The sequence below is a fragment of the Rhinatrema bivittatum genome, chromosome 3 (genome assembly GCF_901001135.1).
Source record: "Rhinatrema bivittatum chromosome 3, aRhiBiv1.1, whole genome shotgun sequence".
Classification (NCBI taxonomy): domain Eukaryota; kingdom Metazoa; phylum Chordata; class Amphibia; order Gymnophiona; family Rhinatrematidae; genus Rhinatrema; species Rhinatrema bivittatum.
In genome coordinates this window covers 389684618-389700088 of record NC_042617.1, presented here as the reverse complement: position 1 = coordinate 389700088, position 15471 = coordinate 389684618, and the positions used below count along the sequence as shown (strand labels likewise).

Here is a 15471-nt window from a genome sequence, read left to right as displayed (position 1 = left end):
TACATTTGTCATCTCAGTTTTTCACAGCAGTCAATGTTCATTATGTTATAGCCATTGGGGTAGTCAGAAGCATATTTGGAATATATCATATACCTGTTTGCATGGACAACTATTTTTAGGCTTATATCCTTATGATAATTGTACAGCAGTGCTGCAAAACAGCAGGCTGGAAGATTTCCTATATTGCAATTCTCCTCTAGATGTGTGTGTGCATGCTATTTTATAATGATATAAACTTGTGGGATGGCAAAAAAAAATTTCATGATTGGAGGTTTTGCATACCAGAAGCTTTCAGTTCGCTCCATGGCATCATTAAATCCTCTGCCAGTCCTGTGAGGAAATCCCAGTCCTTGTGAACTATTCCCTGATAGGGAGTCGAAGAAACCTGGCGGGTAACAGGCAGTGCATAAGTAAAACAAATTCTGAAAGACAAAGGTATATCATTTTTATTTTTACCTTATCTGGCTATCAAAAATAAAATATGCTTCATACCTGTAGCTGAGTGTTTCAAGTCAGTGCTGTCTCAGTCAATTCCAGCTCTCTGTGGCATGCCGCTCAGAGCTGGTGTAGGATGCAATGACGGGTAACCTTAAACAATTCCTGGGATGACTGAAAAGTGACAGAGGTTTTACAGGGTCAGCACTGGATGGTAAAGCGCTGCTCCTAGCTGTTTGAAAAATGTGGACATACATTGACCTGGGACTCTTTTTCAAATCACATAAGGGCAGATTCAGTAAGCGGCTCGCAAAAATGTTATTTCTTTTTAACTTAGCTGCTATAATTGTCTTTTGCAACCTTGCCATAAATTTAGTGATATAAATAACATACACATGATAAATGGCCCAAGATAAAGGAAGAGGGGGACATTTACAGTATGCATGCTGACATATCAGAATTCTCCATGCTACCTGCCCCAAAGTGCAAGGGTCAGTTGGCATAGAGATTCTTACACACACACACACACACACACACACACACACACAAAAGAAGCCCCTTCATGGGCCAACCTGATCCACAGTCTAAGCCCATCTGGGACCTTCCTTCATCCCTGCAATTTTAACTAACAGGCCCTTCCCTTGGCTTCCCGTACCCAATTCATAATCATGGCACCCTATATGCCCCCCCCCCCCCCCCCCCGCGTTGCTTGATATATTGAGAAACACTAGTCTGTGGTATCATTTGACATACAGCAGCAGAGTCAGTAGGAGGGCATTCCATTCCTTCCTCCTTTTGAAGACTGTGGGTGTTATGGTTTGAGGTGTTTGAGTGGATTCTTGGGTACTGTGGAGATGACCACGCCCACAGGGAGGAGCCCTGTGGGGAGCCACAGTACCAGGCTAGACTCAGGACGCACAAACACAGAGATTTGTCTTTTATTATACAGCTGATGTCTTCCACCAGAGGTGGCAGTAGTGAGGCGATCCAGAGACAGCAGTCCAGGGATCCTCGGCAGAGGAGACCCGTCTCACAGAGATGGTATAGTGAGATCCAGTTGCGGGTTCCCAGAGTAGCAGAGCTGTAGATGAGACAGACTGACAAAGTTAGATTACTCAAGTTTCATAGAGATGGGGGTAGTCAGGTGGACCCTCAGATGGGCATTTTTGTAAGACTGGGGAGAGTGTAGGATGACATCATGGAGGAGGAAAGGGGTTTGGGGCTCAGTAGGTAACTATAGAGGATTCTTATTTGGTTTGAGGGGGATTGTAGGGGACCAGAAGAGTCAGGTTGGCCCCAGAAAGGTCTGGCTGATAGATAAGAGGCGTAACGGGAAGTGATGATTGAGACCTGTGTGAACAGGGGTTAGAGAGGTTTAGGGTTAGAAAGGCAGCCTTGAGGCCATGGTGCCCCTACACGTTAAATGTTAGTGTCCCAGTAGGTGGTGGAGCTAAGTTACTGGAGCCTGACATCCTCAATAAATTTAGTGGAAGTTTGTGACTAGGGTAATTAGAACTCATGAGCTCATTATCACCCTATTTGCAAACATTGCATGCACTGGCACGCTAATTATAGCATGCCCTAATTATAATGGTCTTGTTCAGTTCTTGCATATCAAAAAAATCATCCCACAAAATCATATAAATCCAATTCTGTGCATAACATAGCAAACCAAGAATATATCAGACTGTAAAAAATTTATAGAGCCATTATATTAAGAATCTCATGGCACACAGGATATTTGCCAATTAAATATGTCTCAGTATAATTAATGGTCCAATAGTCACTTTTGTTGAAATGTTTAAATTATTTCTATAAAAAATCAAACTTTATCTCCACCAGGACAACTTCCATTACTTATCCAAAACATTTCCCAACATGGATCCATATTTTGTGGAGTCCTCTGAATCAGGGACAATTTTGTATATTATATCAAGGGCTTCTAATACTAGGGATGTATTCATTTCAAGTTTGGGTGCTTATTTGTAAGGTATATTAGTTGTATTTGGAGGGTATGAAAATAAATGTTTGTCAGTGTTTTTATAGCACAAAGTGTAATTTTTGGTTTATTTTTAGGTGGTAACCATCTTAATAAGGTATATATTAATTTCTGTGTAAATTTTTTATGTATGTTCTATCCCCCTTATCATTTTGATCCCTTCTTCTCTGTAGCTTCTCCAGTGTAACTATATCTTTTTTGAGATGTGGTGACCAGAATTGTACACAGTACTCAATAAGGAATTGTACACAGTACTCAATAGGGATGTGAATCGTGTGCCATATCGTCTTAACGATTGAAATCATGTGGCAGGAGAAGAAAATCGTGTTAGACACGATTATTTCGTTGAAAAATCGTTAAAAATCGTTTTTTCCGATTAGTGCGCACTAACGGGAGTTAGTGCGCACTAACAGAAATTGATACAATTTGACACTTTTCAGGTCAGTTAAGGTCAGTTTAGGAATGAATATGTATTCCTATTGGCTTCCCTCTTATTTATTCATGTTACCAAGGTTCCCACTGACAGTATATGGGGGATGGGAAATGGAAACAGTTGGTAGCTTGACAAAAAAAGTAATGTGATCAGTCAATGTGACTAGAACTTGTGCCCTAACCCTGATACCAGGAGTGTTGTGATCTTCCTGCACACAGTGCCCTAACCCTGGCACCAGGGGTGTTGTGATCTTCATGCACACAGTGCCCTATCCCTATTAATACCAGGGGTGTTGTGATCTTCCTGCACACAGTGCCCTAACCCTGGCACCAGGGGTGTTGTGATCTTCCTGCACACAGTGCCCTATCCCTATTAATACCAGGAGTGTTGTGATCTTCCTGCACACAGTGCCCTAACCCTGATACCAGTGGTGTTGTGATCTTCCTGCACACAGTGCCCTAACCCTGGCACCAGGGGTGTTGTGATCTTCCTGCACACAGTGCCCTATCCCTATTAATACCAGGAGTGTTGTGATCTTCCTGCACACAGTGCCCTAACCCTGATACCAGTGGTGTTGTGATCTTCCTGCACACAGTGCCCTAACCCTGGCACCAGGGGTGTTGTGATCTTCATGTACACACAGTGCCCTATCCCTATTAATACCAGGAGTGTTGTGATCTTCCTGCACACAGTGCCCTAACCCTGGCACCAGGGGTGTTGTGATCTTCCTGCACACAGTGCCCTATCCCTATTAATACCAGGAGTGTTGTGATCTTCCTGCACACAGTGCCCTAACCCTGATACCAGGGGTGTTGTGATCTTCCTGCACACAGTGTCCTAACCCTGGCACCAGGGGTGTTGTGATCTTCATGTACACACAGTGCCCTATCCCTATTAATACCAGGAGTGTTGTGATCTTCCTGCACACAGTGCCCTAACCCTGACACCAGGGGTGTTGTGATCTTCCTGCACACAGTGCCCTATCCTATACCAGGAGTGTTGTGATCTTCCTGGACACAGTGCCCTAACCCTGACACCAGGGGTGTTGTGATCTTCCTGGACACAGTGCCCTAACCCTGACACCAGGGGTGTTGTGATCTTCCTGGACACAGTGCCCTATCCCTATTAATACCAGGAGTGTTGTGATCTTCCTGCACACAGTGCCCTAACGCTGACACCAGGGGTGTTGTGATCTTCCTGCACACAGTGCCCTATCCTATACCAGGAGTGTTGTGATCTTCCTGGACACAGTGCCCTAACCCTGACACCAGGGGTGTTGTGATCTTCCTGCACACAGTGCCCTATCCCTATTAATACCAGGAGTGTTGTGATCTTCCTGCACACAGTGCCCTAACCCTGACACCAGGGGTGTTGTGATCTTCCTGCATGCAGTGCCCTATCCCGCCTGCATTACTAGTGAGAGGCTGGCTTCACAGACAGGGGGGAGCTTCCTGACCCTCACTCCTCCCCTCCCCATGTCCCAGCCAGTGAATGGTGTGTGAGTGAGGGGGGGGGGAGGATGGTGAAGAGTGAGACAGCTCCTTCCCTGCATTACTAGTGAGAGGCTGGCTTCACAGACAGGGGGGAGCTTCCTGGCAAAAATAACAAAAATAATAAACAAACAAGTTCTAGTCACATGAGTGATGATCATCACGTTACTTTTTTTGTCAAGCTTCCAACTGTTTCCATTTCACATCCCCCCAACCATTACCTCAGTGGGAACCTTGGTAACATCAATAGATAAGAGCACAGCTAGCCAATAGGAATACATATTCATTCCTAAGTGATCTTTACTGACCTGGGAAGTGTCAACACTTTGTTTCATTTTCTGTTGGTGTTCGTGAGTTTCCAGTTCCATTTCCCATCCCCCCAACCATCACCTCAGTGGGAACCTTGGTAACATCAATAGATAAGAGGGCAGCCAGCCAATAGGAACACATATTCATTCCTAACTGACCTTTACTGACCTGGAAAGTGTCAATTTGTATCATTTTCTGTTAGTGCGCACTAACGGGAGTTAGTGCGCACTAACACGATTTAACGATTTTTAACGATAAATTGTTAGAATTTCTATTGTATTGTGTTCTATAACGATTTAAGACGATATTAACATTATCGGACGATAATTTTAATCGTTGAAAAACGATTCACATCCCTAGTACTCAATAAGGAATCTAACATCGTGTAACTACAGCACAGGTTATTACTTCACCTTGCACTTGTCCACATTAAATTTCATTTGGATGTCCAGTCTTCCAGTCTCGCAAGATCCTCCTGCAATTTATCACAATCCACTTGTGATTTAACTACTCTGCAAATTTGATTTCCTCACTTGTGTATTCCTTTGCAGATCATTTATAAATATATTGGCATGCACACCCCCCAACTTACCCCTTATACCACTCCCACCAGCCCCAAAACGAAAACACACACACCCTCTCACTCCCTCCTGCCCCCCATACACAGTGGGAGAGGGAGCCACTGGAGATTGCAAGGGGGAAAGAACCATCCCCAACTCACATACCTTATTTTCACCTCCCCAAAACACACACACATATCCCCCCTCTGTGCACACACACGCAGATGGGGGAAATTGGAAGTGCAGTAAGAGAGAGGGAGAGAGTGCACCTGCATCCCCACATTTGCTTAGGGGAGGAGAGGAGAGGGAATGCAGAAAACTGAGGTGGATCCCCCCCATTCTGCACTTGCCTCTTGATAACCACGTACTCATCCACAGCACATTCACATCATTCCCACAAAGGTGGAGAGGAGAGGGATAAGGGGAGAATGTAGAGAATACAAGGGGGGGGAAAGTGCCTGCACACACACACATGCTCCACACTAATCCAACAACACATACTGGGGCAGATTTTTAAAAAGTACGCGCGCGCGTACTTTTGTTCGCTTAACCGGCGCAAACAGAAGTACGCCGGATTTTAAAAGCTACGCGCGTGTGTGTGTTTTTCATTGAGTTGGCAGGCGTAACTTGCGCGCGTCGCTGGCTCCCTGCCCTGGCACAGGCCGCTGTGCCGGAGCACTCGGCCCCGCCCCCATACCGCCGCCATGCCTCTGGACACGCCCCCTACATGCCCCCAAGCGCGCCGGCGGCCCATGCAAAATAGGCGTGCCGGCACGCAGGGCTTTTAAAATCTACCCCACTATGTACATCACACCGACACCCCCACCTTCAGACACCATCTGCAACTCTCCTGACCTGCATCTTTATCCACACCTTCCCCATTGAATGCCACACCACCCCCCCCCCCCCATACCCACATACACACCTACTCCTATTCTTCCATCTCCAACAGAACATGTACAAGACACTGATAATCCAGCTGATGGAGTCATAAAACCTGCTTTTTGATGTTGCCATGCAATTATCATTTTCTCTTTTTTGGGGGTTTCCTTAAAACCCACATGCACTCAGTTAAGAGAAAATGAAGAAAGTGCATGGTCATAAATTCTATTGTTCTCTCCCCACCCTTCCTTTAACTAAAGTCACTTGCCCTATCCAACCATTCCTTGCATTCCTAGGCAAAAATATGGTATCGAAATTGAAGAGTCTAATGGTGGTCAAGTGAAGCGAGCAGGGGTGCATTCCCTAGTATTATGTATGTTAAAAATAACAACAATTTGCTTCACAAATGCTTTCCAGCAAACCATATGTATGATAAATATATGAATTCAAGAGTTTGATTTTTTAAAATAGTAAAATGAGATAGTAAGGCATTGCATACAGTGCAGGTGTCTATTTCATGGACATGAAAAAAAGATGCTCCTATAGGTGGATTTTCAAAACATTACACACATGTAAGTATTCTCTACATGCATATTCCATATTTTATAAAAGTCCAAAATATGGGGCAGATTTTCAAAGGGTTATGCGCGTAACCCCCGAAAAGCTGCCCCTGCGTGCGCCGAGCCTATCTTGCATAGGCTCGGCGGCACACGCAAGCCCCGGGATGCGCGTATGTCCTGGGGCTTGCAAAAAGGGGCAGGGCGTGGGCGGTTCGGGGCATTCCAGGGACGGGGCGGGGCATGGCCTGAGTCTCCAGGCACAGTGGCCATTTGCTAGGTAGGGCTGGGGGGCGGGTTAGGGAGGGGAAGGTGCGGGGGGCGGAAGGAAAGTTCCCTCCAAGGCCGCTCCAATTTTGGAGCGGCCTCTGAGGGAACGGAGGCAGGCTGCGTGGCTCGGCGCACGCAGGTTGCACAATTGTGCACCCCCTTGCGTGCGATGACCCTGGATTTTATAACATATGCATGGCTGCGTGCACATGTTATAAAATCGGGCGTGGATTTGTTCACGCCAGGTTGCGCGAACAAATCTGTGCCCACGCGCAGGTTTTAAAATCTGCCCCTTTATGCGCATGTTCATTTTCACAAACACATGTATGTGGGTAAAAAAGGGGTGGTCTAAACACATTCCTTGGTGGGGCCAACAGTAACTCATGCAAATTTCTATTTTAAAAGGCACTTATGCACAGGGACGATAACTTACAAACAGGCACATGGGTGCATATATACATGTTATAAAATAGCCTAGGCGCATGTGTGTATGAATGACTATTTTTAAACTTGTGCGCACCCAGCAGTATAAGAAAGCTTACAAACTCACAACTGCCTGTATTTAGCAGAAGTAAAGTTACACAGCACTGGACCTGGTGCTTAGCTACTTATGCGCACATCGCTTGGCCCCTCCTTAGAATGCCTACGCCCAACCCACACCATGCCCCTTTTTTTTCCAATGCGAAATGTGCACGCAAGTTATGAAATTGGGGGTCGGTGCGCACAAGGGGGTGCACAATTGTGTACCTTGTGTGCACCGAGCCGCGCTGCCTTCCCCCGTTCCCTTCTCCCTCCCCACCTTCCCTTCCCCTACCTCCCCCGCCCTTTCCCCCCTACCTTTTTTCTTTTTTTTGCTTCTATTGCCGGCACGCAATGGCAATGGCCGCTGTGCCTGGAGCCTCTGGTCCCACCCCGGACCGCTCCTTACACGTGTCCCGGGGCTTTACGCGCATCGCCGGGCCTTTTGAAAATAGGCCCAGCGCACGTAAGCCCGGTTACGCGTGTAAATCCTCCGAAAATTCGGCCCTTTATAAAATAGGGTGGACATGTGCTAATGCTAGATTCTTGCCCATTTCCCAATTTCAGAGCACACTCGGCTTTTAAAATCCCTCATATATTTCCAGCTTGCATGCATATTCTTGCATCTACTAATTATCTGACATAAGTGATATTAAACATGTTTATTGTATAGTATCTGGGTGAACAGAGGGGAGTTCAGGCTCAAGAACCAGCAAGGTCTGAATGAGCTGCAGAAGGACTGGGAGAACTGGTGGACTAATTGGTAAAATGGGTAATTTCGACCTGCGCATATTGTAAAATATAGCAACTCGTGCATAAATTAGGACTTATGCAGGTAAGGCCTACTTTCACATGTAAAATATGTGCACATATGTTTTTAAAGTAAGTGGGTAAAGTACTCATATTCAATGCATTGATTTATGTGATTTCAATGCATTGTATTCATTTGCACGTAGGCCTACATATATGCATATGTAAAAAGTTAGAGATATGCAAGCTATATTATATGTGCATATATCGTGTGGGTTATAAAATAGTACAGTAAATCTATGTGTGGCCACATACACTCGTATATGCCACCACATGCAGCTGTTTGAAAGTTATCCTCCCCGAGTTCAAAATGCACTCTTCATATTTTTCCCTCCCCTCTACCTAAATTCCCCCTTCTCTCCTTCTCCAGGATTGTTTCTGTTTAATGCAGCTAAAAGACTTTTAGACATTGAGAGAAGGCAATTTTCAGACAGCCAAGCAATGTAGATAAAATACTTTTTATTCTCTTAAATCACTTTGAAAATTTTCTTTCCCAAGGATCAGATAAAGTTTCTTCAGACAGACACATATGGGATAAACAATTGGGGCAATTTTCAAACCACCTAGGTGCAAAGCTGAATATTGTACCTAATTTTCAAAAGAAAAGTATGTACATACCTTCCCTTTGAAAATTATCCATGCGACAAAGTACCCATGGATTTCATACTTACATTTTGTGCAGGTTTGAAATTTAAATGGAAAATCATGTGCGCAGATTTGAAAATTCAACCTACATGTTTTATTTTACTCCCCTGATCTAATCATGTCTCTAGGAATATCTCTTTCTAATCTGGCTAAAAGTATATTTATTTTATGCATGTATTTATTGACATTTCATCATCTGCTTTTTACCATGAATTGTACTATAAAAGACCACACATTGTTCTCTCCTCTCTTTACATTCATCCTGTGTATTTAAACATTGTTAAACACTGATTCATTTTTGTATATTTAGATTGACCCACTTATTTTCCAAAATAATTAATTACAGAACATAGAGATAAACTAAGAATTTTCTGTAACATAAAATGGAGATTAGAAAACTATACAGAGTCTCTGGATGATATAGTTGAAGTGAGACTTTCTTAGAATACTTTTATAGAATGCAGTGTGAAAAGGCAACACCATCTTCTAGGTCTCAGAGAGAGATGACAATTGCAAACTCTGTTCTGTACCCTTTTGCTTGAAAATGCAGAAGACTCCCAAAATGAGTAAATTTCCTAAGAGGCCCTGCTTCTAGGAGTGCCAGTTGGGATCAAGATTACCTTCTGAGTTAGGAAGTAGAAAGCAGGGATCATAGAAAGGGGGGTGGGGGGAGGGTTACTCACTATTCAACCTCATGGCCTATTGACTCAAGGTTTACATACCCTTACAGATTACCTGAATCAATCAATATAACCACAGGTCTCAGGGTGGCAGTGAAATACAAAATACAGTTATATATAGCAAAATGTGAATACTTTTGGCTGGGGGGTGAGTGATGTCAAATTTCAGACAACTAATTTACCCAGGTAAATGGCTTTGAAAATTGTCTTTTTGGGAGCAATTGTCAGTAACCTACATTGCTGCAAAGTACATGGGTACTTTTGTACCCATAGATCTTGTGGGTTAATGTTGAAAATTTCTTACAAGTACATGGGTACAACATGCCTGCATATTTTCCACCTATTATTTTTACAGTCAGCAGAATAAGGGGTAACACTAAAGACAAAATTCATTAAGGCTTTTCTCCCATGTTGTGTCTATAGGAAAAAACCTTAGTGAATCAGGTTTTTAAAATTCAATTCTACATGCGTTGTTTCCTTCCCTGACCTTACCAGATCCCCAAGCACACCTCTTTGTATTTCAGTTAAAAGTCTGCATGTTTTGTAAGCCTGCATATATCTTTAGGTTTTCTGAAGTGACAATTTTCAATGATGGGAATCTACTGGGTTTCTATTTAGTTTCCCAGCTAAGGGGGTTATTTTCGTAGCGTATCGCATGCAAAAAGGGACTTTTCGCATGCGATAGCTAGCTCGGGATGGAGTCGGGGCAGAGTCGGCTCCGGAAGAGGAGGAGTCGGGGCGTCATCGGGGTGGACGCGGCGGAAAGATCGCTGGCTGCGAAAAGGTAGGAACTCTTTTCCCTGCCAATTTCGTGCCCAATAGCATCACCTTTTACGATGGCGCTATTGGGTGTGAAAGCCGGCAGCAATAGCACCGCGGAGGTGCGATCGCTGCTGGCTTTCGCAGGCCCGCCCCCCGCTTTGCTCCCCTGCTCCCATTAGCGCCAGGATTCACTATTCTCTGCGAGAATAGTGAATCCAGACCTAAATCCCTTTGACAAATGTTCTCTTCAAGCAGAGGTTCCTGAATCCTCTAGGGCCGCAACCTGGAGGATGCATGTGGTCTAGATCAGCGCTTCTCAACCAGTGTGTCGTGACAGACCAGTGTGTCGCCAAGCACCGGCAGGTGTGTCGCGTGCTCCCGGTCTCTCCCAATGCTCTTCCTTCCCTGCTGCCATTGCCGCCGGGCTATCAGCATGTTCAAGCCCAGTGGGAATGGCAGCGGTGCTAGAAGAAGCTGTGGCACCCATGCCTGCCCCCACCCCCCCTGTGACCCGGAACAGGAAGTGAAAAGCGGTGCGCGGGAAGGAGAAAGAGCCGTGCCGCGTGTAAAAGTAGCAGCGGCCCCCGAGCAATCGAAGCAGCCGGTAATTGGGAAAGGAGACAGCAGCATGAGCCTCCCGCGGCCAATGGGATTCTTCTTTCTTGGCCTGTGGGGGTTGGAGGAGGAGGCTGCTGCAGCTACCATTTGTGCTCGGGGGGGGGGGGGAGGAGTAAGTGAGTGAGAGAAAGAGAGAGAGAAGCAGCCAGCCAGCCTGTGTGTGAGAGAATGTGTGTGTGATTGAGAGTATGTGTGTGATTGAGAGAAACTGGTCAGAGAACTGATGTGTGTGTATATGTGAGAGACAATGAAAGTGACTGCTCAGGGAGATGAATGATGTGTATGTGAGAGTGTGAGACATTGGTAAGGGAGATGACTGATGTGTGTGTGTAAGAGAGAAAAAAGCATGGAAGTGAGAAAGCATGGGAGTAAGAAGCCTGGTGTTGTGGGAGTGTGTGTGAAAGAACGCATGGGAGTGAGAAGCCTGATTATGTGAGAGAGAGCATGGGAGTGGGAAGCCTGTGTGTGTGTGCATGCATGAGAGAGAGAGACTGGTTGGTAAGGTGATGGTGTGTGTGAGAGAAAGAGACTGGTGTGTGTAAATGTGAGAGAGAGAATGTGATTCAGGGAATGAGAAGCCTGTGCAAGTGAAGAGCGAGCATGGAAATGAGAGAGAGACTGGTGTGTGTGTGACAGAGAGAAAGTGATTATGGGAATGAGAAGCCTGTGCACGTGGAGAGCAAGCATGGAAATGAGAGAGAGACTGGTGTGTGTGTGACAGAGAGAAAGTGATTAATGGAATGAGAAGCCTGTGCACGTGGAGAGCAAGCATGGAAATGAGAGAGAGACTGGTGTGTGTGTGACAGAGAGAAAGTGATTAATGGAATGAGAAGCCTGTGCAAGTGAAGAGTGAGCATGGGAGTGAGAAACCTGGGTGTGTGTGAGACACAGCATGGGAGTGAGAAGCCTGTATATCTGAAAGAGAACATGGGAGTGGGAAGCGTGTGTGTGCGTGTATGTGTTTGTATGCATGAGAGAGATCAGGTGACCGGTGTGTGTTTGTGTGTGTGTGAGAGAGAGAAAGAAAGTGATTATGGGAATGAGAATCCTGTGCATGTGGAGAGAACAAGCATGAGAGTGAGAAGACTGGAGAGAGTGTGTGTGTGTGAGACAGAGAAAGTGATTATGAGAGTGAGAAGCCCGTATATGTAAGTAGAACACGGGAGTGGGAAGCCTTTGTGTGTGTATGGCATGAGAGAAACTGTTCAGGAAGGTGACTGGTGTGTGTGTCAAAGACTGTTTGGGAGATGATGGGTATGTGAGAGACAGAAACTGGTCATGGGAGCATGACTGGTATGGTGTGTGTGTGTGAGAGACATGGGCCCTAAGGAAGAGGACCATGAGCATAGAGCTTAGCCACTACTGCTGCTTCTGGTGTGTGCTACAGCCTGCATGGAAGAGGAGTAGGAGAGCTGCTGGAGGGGGTAAGTAAAGGTGGCCTTTTAAGTTTATTTTTCTTAATTGACTGCCATTTTAATTATTTAATATTATTTAATTATTTATTTATTTAATAGCTTTTATATACCGGCATTAGTGCGAGACATCATGCCGGTTCACATTTGAACAAAATGAGCGGAAAATACAATGGAACAAGGAGATGGGGAGGGGAAAACAAAGCCAACAGGGCAACAATAGTGCAGGAATGCGAATACAGAGAGAATAATCAAATCAAAAGGCAGATTGTAAAAATTGAAACTAATTACAACAAATTAGAGAAATTGAAACTAACTTATTATGTGATGTGACTGCTTTTTTGAAATATTTTATTGGTGTTTGAAGAATTTTTAATAGTTTTTATGAGTTTTTAATTGTTGGATGTTATTCCTTTCATAGCTGTTTTGAAAAATGTATTCTGCTTATTAGTATAGTTTTACAATTATTTCTGTGTGGGGATCTATAGCTGCTTGCTAGTTCTGTTTTCCTAATAAGAGGTGTATTGGTTTTTAGGGCCTGATTTAATATTTGAAGTGTTGCCTTTTCATAGATAGGGTTGCTCCTGTTTGAGTGTATTCCATAATACAGGTGTAACTGTTCAGATTAGTTTATGTGTATTACTACAGATCCTGGGAGTATGTTAGGTCGGTTCTGTGTCTGTTACCGAGATGAGATATTTTACTAGCATGTAAGCGTTTGTATCAGTCTTATTTGTTGTGTTTTCTCAAAAGGACATGCATTGGTGGTAAACTGCTGTCTTTTCATAAGTAGGGCTATTGAGCCTGGAAGTAGAAGGAGTTTGAGTTGCTGTTACTGAGATGACGCCAGAACCAGAATATCTTTTTTGTAGGCTGAGTTGTATGGGGAATGTCGTAATTCTGCTTTACATCCATTATTGTGGGTCAGGAGGGTTCCCGTGGATGCAAACTGTACTTTTACATCTAGTCCCGTGACGATCATGGGTCAGCGTGTCATGCATGTGAGAACCATCTGTCAGGTGTGTCCCGACAGAAAAAAGGTTGAGAACCACTAGTCTAGATGTATGCAATATCTACATAGTATGGTAATGGATCACATGTATATTCATTGCGGCAATGCTGAAATTCCAACTTGGTTGCGGCTCTCAAGGATCAACTTTGGGGACATATTGTCTCAAAGCATGTGTTTGCGATGAGGCTCACCCTTTGTCAACAGTGATACATAATGTGTTCATAGGGTAATGTTCTCATACCTCTACATAATGGCTTAGGGAAAACTAAAGCTTTCACAGAATAATACTAATTTGATAATAATGTTAAATGGTGTGCAGTCTGAAGGAAAGCAATTAAAAAGCTGTTGGTTTCTAAATGTACTTTACAGTAAATATTTTGAAATCTGTCTGAAACCAGCATAATATAATATGATGGTCTATGTGCATTTTGTTTTGCATTTAAAGTTCTTCTTAGGAAACAGCTGCTTATTAATTTTGTTTAGAATCTATATACTAACCCATGTTTAATCCAGCAGGTTAACATGCATTACCTATTGGTTCTAATGCAAGGCAAACACCAGGATTTATTGCCAGATATACTAAAATAATCTATTTATTTATTTATTTTTTGATTTAAAAGCTTTTATATATACCGAAGTTTAGCTAGCTGCCTTCACTCTGGTTTACAGATACAACAACTTAATACATTTTGGAAGCAACTGATTTCATACAGGTTAATGAACAACAAGCATTGATTCAACTTAAATAATTTATATCAACTTTTTTAAGCAACGTGGGGTGATTTATGGTACATATTCCGAATTATGTAATATCTGGAAAGCAGCGAATATCGACACTAGATGAGCCTACAAATAATAATTTTAAATAAGCCTGTGAATAGATATAGAGTATCATCTTTATCAGTAAATTAGAGAGTTAAATGTTCTATATAATAGTCTCAAGATTGTAATTATTTAACCGACAGTGGTTGTGTGTTATGTGTGGTTAACCAATTCCATCTTTGAAGACTTGTCTGAAAAGCCATGTTTTGAGTTCTTTTTTAAATGAGATAATGAGATACATGTGTTCAGTCATAGTAATGCTCCCAAATTCGGTAGCTCAATATTCCATGTTAAGTGGCTCAAAGTTAAAGAACCATTTAGCATGAGGAATACGCCATCTCTTTCCCTGTCCTACCCCCCAAAAAAGAATAGGCATCCGGGCCTTCACACCCTGCCACCCAACTGAATGTACACAGATCAGCCTTTGGGACCTGTTGTCCCACTCCTCCTGAATGCAAAAATGTGGATATGAGTCAGCACATGCACATGTGGATCACAGTATCAGTGGGACCATTTTGAATTTGGTGTCACTGTCAAAAGAAAGGAAACATTGTCCTTCACATTGGTGAAAAACCTCTAATGCATCTTGGGGAGCAGAAAGGGGTTGAGCAGGGCACGGGTGGATGGGCCTCTGAGGCTCATATTTTTCCTTCATGGAGGAAGGACAGGAGGAAAGGCTGGAAATCCATTTTTGTCTTTGTAGGGGTAGGGAAGAGAGAATGAGGAAAAAGAGACTGGGGACCTATCTTTGCCTTCAGGGAGGTGGGGGAAGGGAATGAAGGGACAGGTCCTGGAAACCAATCTTTTTACTTCTGAAAGGTTGGTTGGAAGGTGAGTACTGGAAGACCCATTTTTGTCTTCAGGTGGGGGAATAGGGCCTGTAGGGCTATTGTCTATGGGAGGTTGAGGGGCTCAACCCCAGAGATCCACATTAATATAGCCCACTTATGGCTTCTAAGCTAAATACACCTCATTAGGAATTAGGGATGTGAATCGGTACTGAACTCATTTCCGGTATTGAGTTCGGGTAAAAACCATGGGAAACCTTCGTTCCCGCGATTCTTACCTGTTTTAATCCGCTGTGTCGTGCCGAAAAAAAAAACACCCCGACCCTTTAATTTTAATTCTTTCGCATTCCCCACCTTCCCAACCCTCCCCCCCCCCAAATTTTTAAAGTACCTGGTGGTCCAGCGGGGGTCCCGGGAGCGATCTCCTGCTCTCGGTCCGTCAGCTGCCACTAATCAAAATGGCGCCGA

General features: G+C 44.0%; 1 protein-coding gene across 5 annotated transcripts in view; it reads left to right on the top strand.

The window, feature by feature from the left end:
* The window catches only part of RIMS1 (regulating synaptic membrane exocytosis 1), a 697371-nt gene that overhangs the window by 464519 nt on the left and 217381 nt on the right, over nt 1–15471 (top strand). The window lies entirely within an intron of this gene.